The sequence below is a fragment of the Vitis vinifera genome, chromosome 10 (genome assembly GCF_030704535.1).
Source record: "Vitis vinifera cultivar Pinot Noir 40024 chromosome 10, ASM3070453v1".
In the NCBI taxonomy this organism is placed as follows: Eukaryota; Viridiplantae; Streptophyta; class Magnoliopsida; order Vitales; family Vitaceae; genus Vitis; species Vitis vinifera.
The window spans coordinates 19,681,545-19,690,560 of NC_081814.1; the positions used below are offsets into that span (position 1 = coordinate 19,681,545).

The 9,016-nt window shown below is 27.7% G+C and overlaps 1 long non-coding RNA gene across 1 annotated transcript; it reads right to left on the reverse strand.

Annotated features, from left to right (window-relative positions):
- Positions 1-2,959: 2,959 nt before the first annotated feature.
- Positions 2,960-5,434, reverse strand: LOC104878287 (uncharacterized). The gene is made up of 3 exons (XR_785222.3): positions 4,125-5,434; positions 3,825-3,900; positions 2,960-3,311 (listed from the first exon to the last, which is right to left on the reverse strand). It is a non-coding gene; the product is annotated as an uncharacterized LOC104878287 (long non-coding RNA).
- Positions 5,435-9,016: the final 3,582 nt, after the last annotated feature.

Here is a 9,016-nt window from a genome sequence, read left to right on the forward strand (position 1 = left end):
ATTAATATATATGATTAGAATAAAAATTAAATTAAAAACTAAGCTAATTCTAAAAAATAAAAAAATAATTTAAATAATCTCATATTGTTATATATAATAATAATAATAATAATAATAATAATAATAATAATAAGAGTTATTTATATCATATTTTGTTATACATTTATACATTTATATATTATTTGATTTAAAAGAAAAATTATTTAAAGGAGATAATTTATAATAAAAAATTATATAGAAAATTCTCAAATTTAATTTAAATTATCTTATTGAATATAGTAAAAAATAATTCATAAGTTTTTTCCATTTAAAATAGTAAGGTCAAATCTTTATATTTATTTAAGATAATTATAATAAGAGTTATTTATATCATATTTTTTTTATACATTTATACATTTGTGTATTATTTTATTTAAAAGAGATCATTTATTGTGAAACTATACATTTTTTATATAAGAAAACTTCTAAATTTAATTTAAATTATTTTATTTCATATTTAAGTTAAATTATTGATAAAAAAATCACAAAACTCACGTAAATGAACTTTAAAATTATTTAAGAATGACAAACAAAATTTGCTTCAAATCATTACCGGATATTAAAATTTTTAAATTTTAAATTAATTTTCAAACATCATACAAAGTTACCTTATATCATGATAAAAACTAAGTTAATTCTAAAAAATTATAACAATAATCTAAATAATTTTAGATTATTGTTATATATTATCTATAATAATATATATCATGTAAAAACAATAAATAAATAATAAAAAAATAAAAGGAAGAATGTTCTCTGACATCAAGTGTCTGTGTTGGCACAGTTCAAGGCTCATCAAAGAATTTTATTTTTATTCTTTAGTTTAAGCAGCGGATACCAGCAATTTCCAACATTTAACATACAGAACATAAGAAAAATAAAAATAACATTCAATGCGGAGGATAAACCTTGATATAAATCCAACTTTGGAATCTTTTAATTGTAAATCAATAAAGCAATGAGCTAACCAATATGTAATATTACTATGGTTAGATTTTTTATTAAACAGAATAACATAGAATCATTTGGATGACATTATTCACCTCTAAATCTAGTAGTTAATTATTTAATGGGAAATATTGTGATTTCGACAGTTATAAGATAAGAAATTTCATTCATGATGCCTTTCTCTATACAGGTGCATATGCACAGTGAAGATTGGATCTATAACTGTTGGAACCCATGGTCAAATTCTTGAATTGCTATTTCGAGATACCCTAATTCCCTGTTTTCGGTATAAAGATAAAGATTTCAGTTCAATTCAGTTTCAAAGCAAAGCTCTACATTTAATCTCTGTTTTGATATTCTTTAGCTATGGATGTTGACGAGCATGGTAACAAACGAGTGTTTCAACGACTTGGAGCTTCGAATGATAGTGGCAAACAACAAAAGGTTTGTTACCATTGGAGGGCAGGCAGGTGCAACAAGTTCCCCTGTCCGTACCTACCCAGAGAATTACCAGGTCCTCCTCCCCAACAACACCAACCATTCATAAGCAATGGATCATCGTCCAAACGGCCAAATCAAGGAGTACATGACTATCGCAGCTTTTCTGGTGCACAAAGAAGTCCTAATTTTAATCCTACATGGGGGCGAGTTCATGACGATGGTGCAGGCAATAGAGCTCAAGGTAGTGGCGCGAGCAATAGAGTATTTAGGAAGATTGAGAAGCTTTGTAATTATTGGCTTCAAGGAAATTGTAGTTATGGGGATAAGTGCAAGTTTTTGCATTCTTGGAGTGTTGGTGATTGTTTCTCTGAGTTTAACACAGCTTGAAGTGCATCGGAAGGTAATAAATTTGTTTGAATTTTGGTTACATTTGGAGTTCTTATGCATTTGAATGGATGGGCTGATTTAGGTTTATTGGAGTTCCGCAACTAGGATCGCTAACCCAGTAGGTCATTAACAGAAACTATTTAGTTAAGAGGAAGAATTTTTGTCACGATTTCCCCAAAACCCTCATTTCTGTTTGGTTGCCCAGAAAGAACTCATTGATTAACATTTTTGTAGGTATAAGAAAAACCACAAAGTAGGTTCTGTATTCGGTTAACATCATTAAAAGATTCAAGTACTAAACTAAAATTCTATAAATATGAGAAAAATAATGAAGAATACCTTCGAGCATTATTAATAGATTCATGGCCCTAACCTTGGTCATTTGGTTATTAGAAGAGATCTTCAAATTTTTTGCACTTGCTGTTCTCCAGAATAAGGAGCATATAATGCACCATTTAATCAGAATAAGGAGCATATAATGCACAATAATTGAGTAATTATTGTCTTTTCCTTTAGCAGATTTCTGCCTCTTATACTTATTCCAATGCATGTTTCTCCTCCTACTAAACACCAATTCCTTCTTTCTTATAACAAACAGCAGTAGTTTATGCTACAAACTTATGTGGTGTTTGTTTTTTTGGCTTTTTGCTAAAAACAATTTATTTTTAAAATTTAGGTTGTTTGTTTTTCTATTTTTTTCATAACTTATTATAAACTTTTTACTAAATAAAAAAAGCTAAAATACGTAGCTTTTTCTAAATAGAAAAAATAACATAGGTTTTTCTTTACTTTTTAATACTTAATAGAAATAAAATACTATAAAAATAAACAACTTAATATTTAACACTATTAAACGTTAATGTTATATTTAATTAAGTAAAAAAATAAACACCATCTTAGTGTGGCCTTGTGTTTTTCGCTATCATCCCACTCGAATGTTGAAACTTGTTTTTTTATTTATAAAAATTTGATTTTTCTTTTTAAATTGAAATTGTCACTTATTTTAATAGGAAAAATAAATAAAGAAAAAATTGCATGACTCCTTATTTAGAAAAGACATATCTTAAAAAATTAAATATAAAATACAAAATATAAATAAATAAATAAAAATTAAATTTTAAAAAGGTATAAGTGGGTTGAAACATTCAAATGTAATTGAATCTAAATTTTAATGATACAATTTGACTCAAAATTAATGTAAAAATAAACTTGGGACAAATTTTGGGATATACAGTTAGTAATTCAATAATGTAAAGAAATATATTTTTTTCATAGTTTTTTAAATAGTATAGATTACGGTAACAATGTATTTATAATTATATGAATTTATTAGAAGGAAAATAAAATGAATAAAGACTTCAAAAGCATCATATTGCAAACCTTACCAAACAACCGCCAAAATCAACAAATGCTGAAGAAGATGAGCAATTGAAATAACTTTTGACACGCTTGAATTGCTCGGAACAGTCCCTTTGTTGAACTGCATAGATTTCCTCCTATAGATAAAAAAGATAACAGTTAAAAGAACACAAGTTAACAAAAAGACTCTTCTCTTCCAAGAAAAATAGCCATAATAGGGATACCTAAGGAAGGCTTTTGTTCTCTTGGGTACCAGAAAATGTAAAACCTAAGATTCAAGAATTCTAACCTCCATTCTTCACCTACACTATCTTAGAACCCAATCAAATAAGCTCTGGACTGAGCTAAGCTTTACAAAACCAATTAGGTAAGGTGGGTTTTTTTTTTTTTTTTTTTTTTTTTCCAATTTTCAATGAACAAAAACATAAAACATGAGACTCAAAATTTCATTTTCCTTTTCATTTCCTCTGTTTTGTCTGAAATCTATACATTACTAATTCAAAAGTTAGTAAAATCACACATCTTGTTGGGATTAGGGTCTCTCTCATGGTTCTACTAAAAAATTTGAAAACATAACATTGAATTCTGAGATAGCCATCAACAAAAACTTATTGTTGAAAACCAAATGATAAACATCAAACCATACTTACGTGCTACTAGTACCAACAGAATCACGGGAACCAACGTTAACGCTCTCATTCTCATGATAAACCTCGAAACTTAAGCCTAATGTTTCAACAACAGAGCATCCAATTAATATATGAGAATATAAAATTTCTCATTATAGAAACAATGTAAAATGTACCACTCTTCAGATTTTTTTGATCTCCTACAACTCAACTTGAAGTTGCTTTCAATTTTCCCTAAATTTATGGAGACGAAAAGTTTGATCACGATTCAAAACAAAGGAAAAGAAAAGGAGTTAGATAAGAATAAGAGTTGATATGTACCTTGACAGCCACCATTTGGTTTTATACTTTTTCTTTTTCAGAATCTTCTGATGATCCAATACCCTACGAAGCAAAAGCAACATCCAAAGTTCAGGTAGTCAATTTCTGTCTTTCCTTGTTTTTTCTAGGCAACCAAATAGAAATTGGGCTTCTAGGGAAATCGTGACAAAAATCCTTCCTCTTAACTAAACAGTTTCCGTTAATGACCTACTGGGTGAACGATCCTAGTTGCGGAACAGTTTCCATTTATGATCTATTTGGTTGCTGAAAAATCAAAGGAAGGAAAAGAAAAAGAAAAAAAAAAAAAAAAGAGCAGGAATCTTGGAAACACCCATTTGAAAGGCGAGAATGTACTTACAAGTTTGTGATTTCCTAGAAACTGAAGGGCAAGAAAATCTTATTTTCTAGGCAACCAAACGGAAAAAAGAAAAGTTAAAAAGACTGCAGAAAAAAAGGATAATAAGAATGGTGATCTCTTGACAAGATGAGGGTGAAGAATGGTGAGCACTGATTTGAAATGGTAGAAAAATCTCATGTGATGTTTGCGGAAACCAGAAAAGAATAATGATGCATGTGTGATCTCTTGTTCCCTCATAAAAATGGATATCCAAAGGAAAATGGCGATTCCATCCTCGAATATGAAGATCCTAAAGCTCCAAAAATGGGTGTCGATATCCTTTCTCACTGACGGTGGACTGCAATGGCCGTGATGAATATTGTTCTCCGATGACAATGAACTCTAATGGTGGTGATGACTCTCTATAAACGAACTAGCGAGCTTCAACGGTGGTGAACTACTCCAGCAATGATGAACTCCATAGACGAACCAGCAATTTTCAACGGTGGTGAACTACTCCGGCAGTTATGAACTTGCCTTTTTCAATTAGAATTTGCACTCCTCCATAAAACACCCAAAAAGTGACTCCCTATGTCGCTGATGAACCCTTCTCCAAAAAATGCCCAAAAAGACTCTATGTCTGTGATGAAGTCTCCTTTCCAAGAATGCCAGAAAGAGTTTCTCTGTGGGTGATGAAGTCTCCTTTTTTCAGCCTCAAAAAGTCTCTGGAACTACAGCTGTTACTCCATTCCCGGTGTGGTGTGCATGCTCCCTCAACAGAAAGATTCCTCTTCTGGAGACTTCCCCAAAAACGGCCTCACGAATGCCTGGCAATTCAAAAAGGTGACTGGCATAGCTTCCTTGCATGGTCTGTGGTAATGCTCCCTCACATGAGACTCTTCTTGAAACCATCATGTCATGTCCCGGAAGAAAATGGATTCTTTTTAAGTCTCATCGTCATGCCGAATGCATGTCTCCATCTCACCCGGAGCGTATGTGTGATAGCAATCGAAGTCTCATCCAAGCACAGAATAATTGCAAAAACATAGGGACTGTTTTGTAAATTTTTTTAAAAAAAATAGAGAACAAAAAATAGGTTTTTAGAATTTTTTAAAAACTAGTGTTTGGCCAGATGTTTAAAAAAAAATAGTATTTTAAAAAAAAAAAACAAAAAGTTTGTTTGGATGAAAGAATTTGTATTATTTTTAAAAACAATGTATTACTTTTATTTTATAAAATTAATTTATAATAATATGACATTAAATTCAAGTTAAGTCTTATTAAAAAATAAAAATTAAATTCACAATTATATATATAAGTTAAAGATAAATATTTTTTTTAAATTATGAAACAATTTTTTTTATTGTAGTGAAACAAGAATTTATATAAGATAAAAATAATTTTAGTATTCATTTTTAATACAAGTCAATTAATTATTTTAATTAATTTTTAAACATTTTTGTTTGATCATGATTTCTTATGTTTTTTTTTAGAAACTTTTTTAATGTTAAAGAATCAAAAAAAAGTTTTTTAATGTTTTATAAAATTAAGGATATTTGATAAGTTATTATTATAAAAGGATTTAAAAAATAAAAAATAAAAAGACTTGTTCGGATAAAAAAAAATTAAATTTATTTTTATTTTGTAAAAAAATTTTAAATTCAATTTATATAATATTAATTAATCAAATTTAATTGAAGTCTTATTGAAAATGAAAATAATTTTTTAATTAAAAATAAATTAGAAAATATATAGTTTTTAGTAAAACATAAATAGTAATATTATAACAAAATCATAAATTATGTTTTTAGTAGAAAGTATACTATTTTATTATATATGTAAGAAAAAAGATATTTTATTATATTAATAAATTTATGGTATTAATGAGTTTATTATTTAAGTTTTAAATTATTTTTAAAAATTAATTGAGTTGTTAACAAATCCAACACAATAAATCTTGTTTAATCGAGAGTTAATTTGCCTTGCAAAAAAAAATGAAAAATAATTCTATGTAGAAGAGAAATAATAGAGTATATGTGTTTTTCTATTGTTTTTAAAAACTGATGAAAACAACTTTTACTTGTTTTCTAAAAGTTGTTCTCCATTTCACTTTGTTTTTAAAAACTAGAAATTGAGAACAATAACCAAATAGCGTTATGACAACTGTTATTTATTTTATAATGACTCCCACTGGTCCACACTCGATGAACACAACTGCTTAAACATTGTCACACATAATAGTCATAGTTGCAAAGCAATTTGGACAGAAGCAAAAAAATAAATAGATAAAGAATTACATAAATAGCCGTGATAATCTTAAAATTCATCAACAGGCTTTAGAAAACCTAAAAACTTGAATAAACCTATGAAAAAAGAAACCTAACCAATTTAGTAACTTGTTATAAATCTTATTTATTTCCTAAAACTCATAAACCTCTAAATAATAAGATTAAAATAAAATAGTAACTTTTTGTCTAAAATTTGAAACTTAACTTTATGAAATATTCTTGTAATAAGAGTTTCTAACGAAGAAGACTTCTAGATTTTTAAGTAAACTTAAATAGAAACTTCAGAAATTTTTTTTTTTAAGAAAATAGAAAGTTTAGAAATGTAGAAACTTCTTTTAAGGAGAAATTTCCAATAACAAAACTTCTCAAATTCTAAATGCAGCTCAAACACTGATTATTAACCAATTATGATTCTAGATAGCCGCATTAGAGGTAAAAAATCATATTTTGATGGAGGAAGGACTTGAAATACATGATAGTTTGAGATTGTAAGCAAGAGAGTCCAAGGATACATAGAGAGAAAGGAAAGATCAATAGAGGTTAGGTCATGTTGTCTGGCCTAATATGTTGAGGGAGGAAATTCTGAAGCTTTAAGGTGGTTTGGTGGAAGAGGAGGAGAGTGTGGTACTGGGGTATCTCAAATGGACCTTGAGGATTTAATTCATTACCACATTCACTGTGATCGTAATCTAAAATGGATTGCTCTGAATGCATCTGCACCTAGGTTGACTATACGAGTACTTGAGCTTCACAGAGTTGGAGTTATGACAACCTGAAATCAGGAGTTCCTTGATATAAACTTAAAAAGCAAACTTAGGGAAAGCGTTTTCCTAATTATAACATATAATTGGCGTGGAATTGAACAAAAACAGTCTTATATGAAAGTATAATTCTTCCAGTAATAAAGATTTAGTAGCATAATCAAATCAAAATGCAAACAAATCAAATCCAAGCAATTCAATTCTCAATTGCAACACCCACAACAACAAGATTCTCTAACATAAATCAAGATGAATCAAGTCAAACACGAAGAATTCAATCCCAATTGCAGCAGCCAAAACAGATCAAGATTAATATACATAACACCCCTTCTCCCTTTTTACCTATCAAAAAAATATACACAACTCTCAATTCTTTATCGCAACACTCATCATATCAAGATTAATCCACACAAATCCAGAATAGTCAAATCAAATTCAAGCAATTCGATTCACAATTGCAATTAATTTTTTTTTTACTATTATATATTTAAAAAAATTTAATATAAGTTTTCTTTTAAATATATTTCTTAGTTTTTTAAAAAAATAAAATAATAATCATTTTTATAATTTGAAAGATAAAAAATCTTATATAAAACATATATATAGTTGTAAAATATGAAAATTTGTGACAAGGGGAGACCTCTAATAAAATATTTATTAGTTTTCTTTCCTATAATTCTATTTTTTATAAACATTCTCATTTTTGTTTTTTGAGTATGTTATTTTACAACGCATTATCAATACGAAGCTCTAACTATATGAATTTTATATATTTTCATAATGGAAAGTTATGAAGGAATCATGTGAAATTTTTGTTTTTGAATAGAATTATTGAAATTCTTAATTTGTTATGCTTCAAATTTGATTTGATTGTCTTGTTACTATATCATATGTATTCAAATTTAAAACTTCTAAAATTGTCAATTTTATAGTATAGACAAAAAATTAATACATGCATATATCATATGTATTAATTGTGTGCTTATTTCAAGTAAACTTATTCCAAGATATTTGTCTTATAATTGTACATCATATATAATAGATGATGTTAATATGCATCAAGTAAACTTGATTGCGACCCCTTAAAGAGATAAGATTATGTCATTAATGGTATTAAATTCTATGTGAATGATACTTTACAATCTATCATATTCAGAAGAATTTGATATGTCGAACATGATCCCCAAGGTAAATAATAACGCATTAACTCATTATAAGTCATATAGACATATATCATAAAACCATAAGTTTTTACCTAGTAAGTGTTTAAACATCCATACACCTTAAAGGTAATATGACTTGTTATGCATATTATTATTTTGATAAGACAAATTTTCTTCCTGTTAAATAGAGAAGTTAATTAAAAAATAACGATATGAAATTTCTTTAATTTTTTTTTTATATATATGAGTCAATATGATATATTAATGTTTTTGAAGGATAATTATGCAAGAATGCTGACATAGAAATAAATGGTAAAATGGAAGAAGTAATACAGACAAGCAA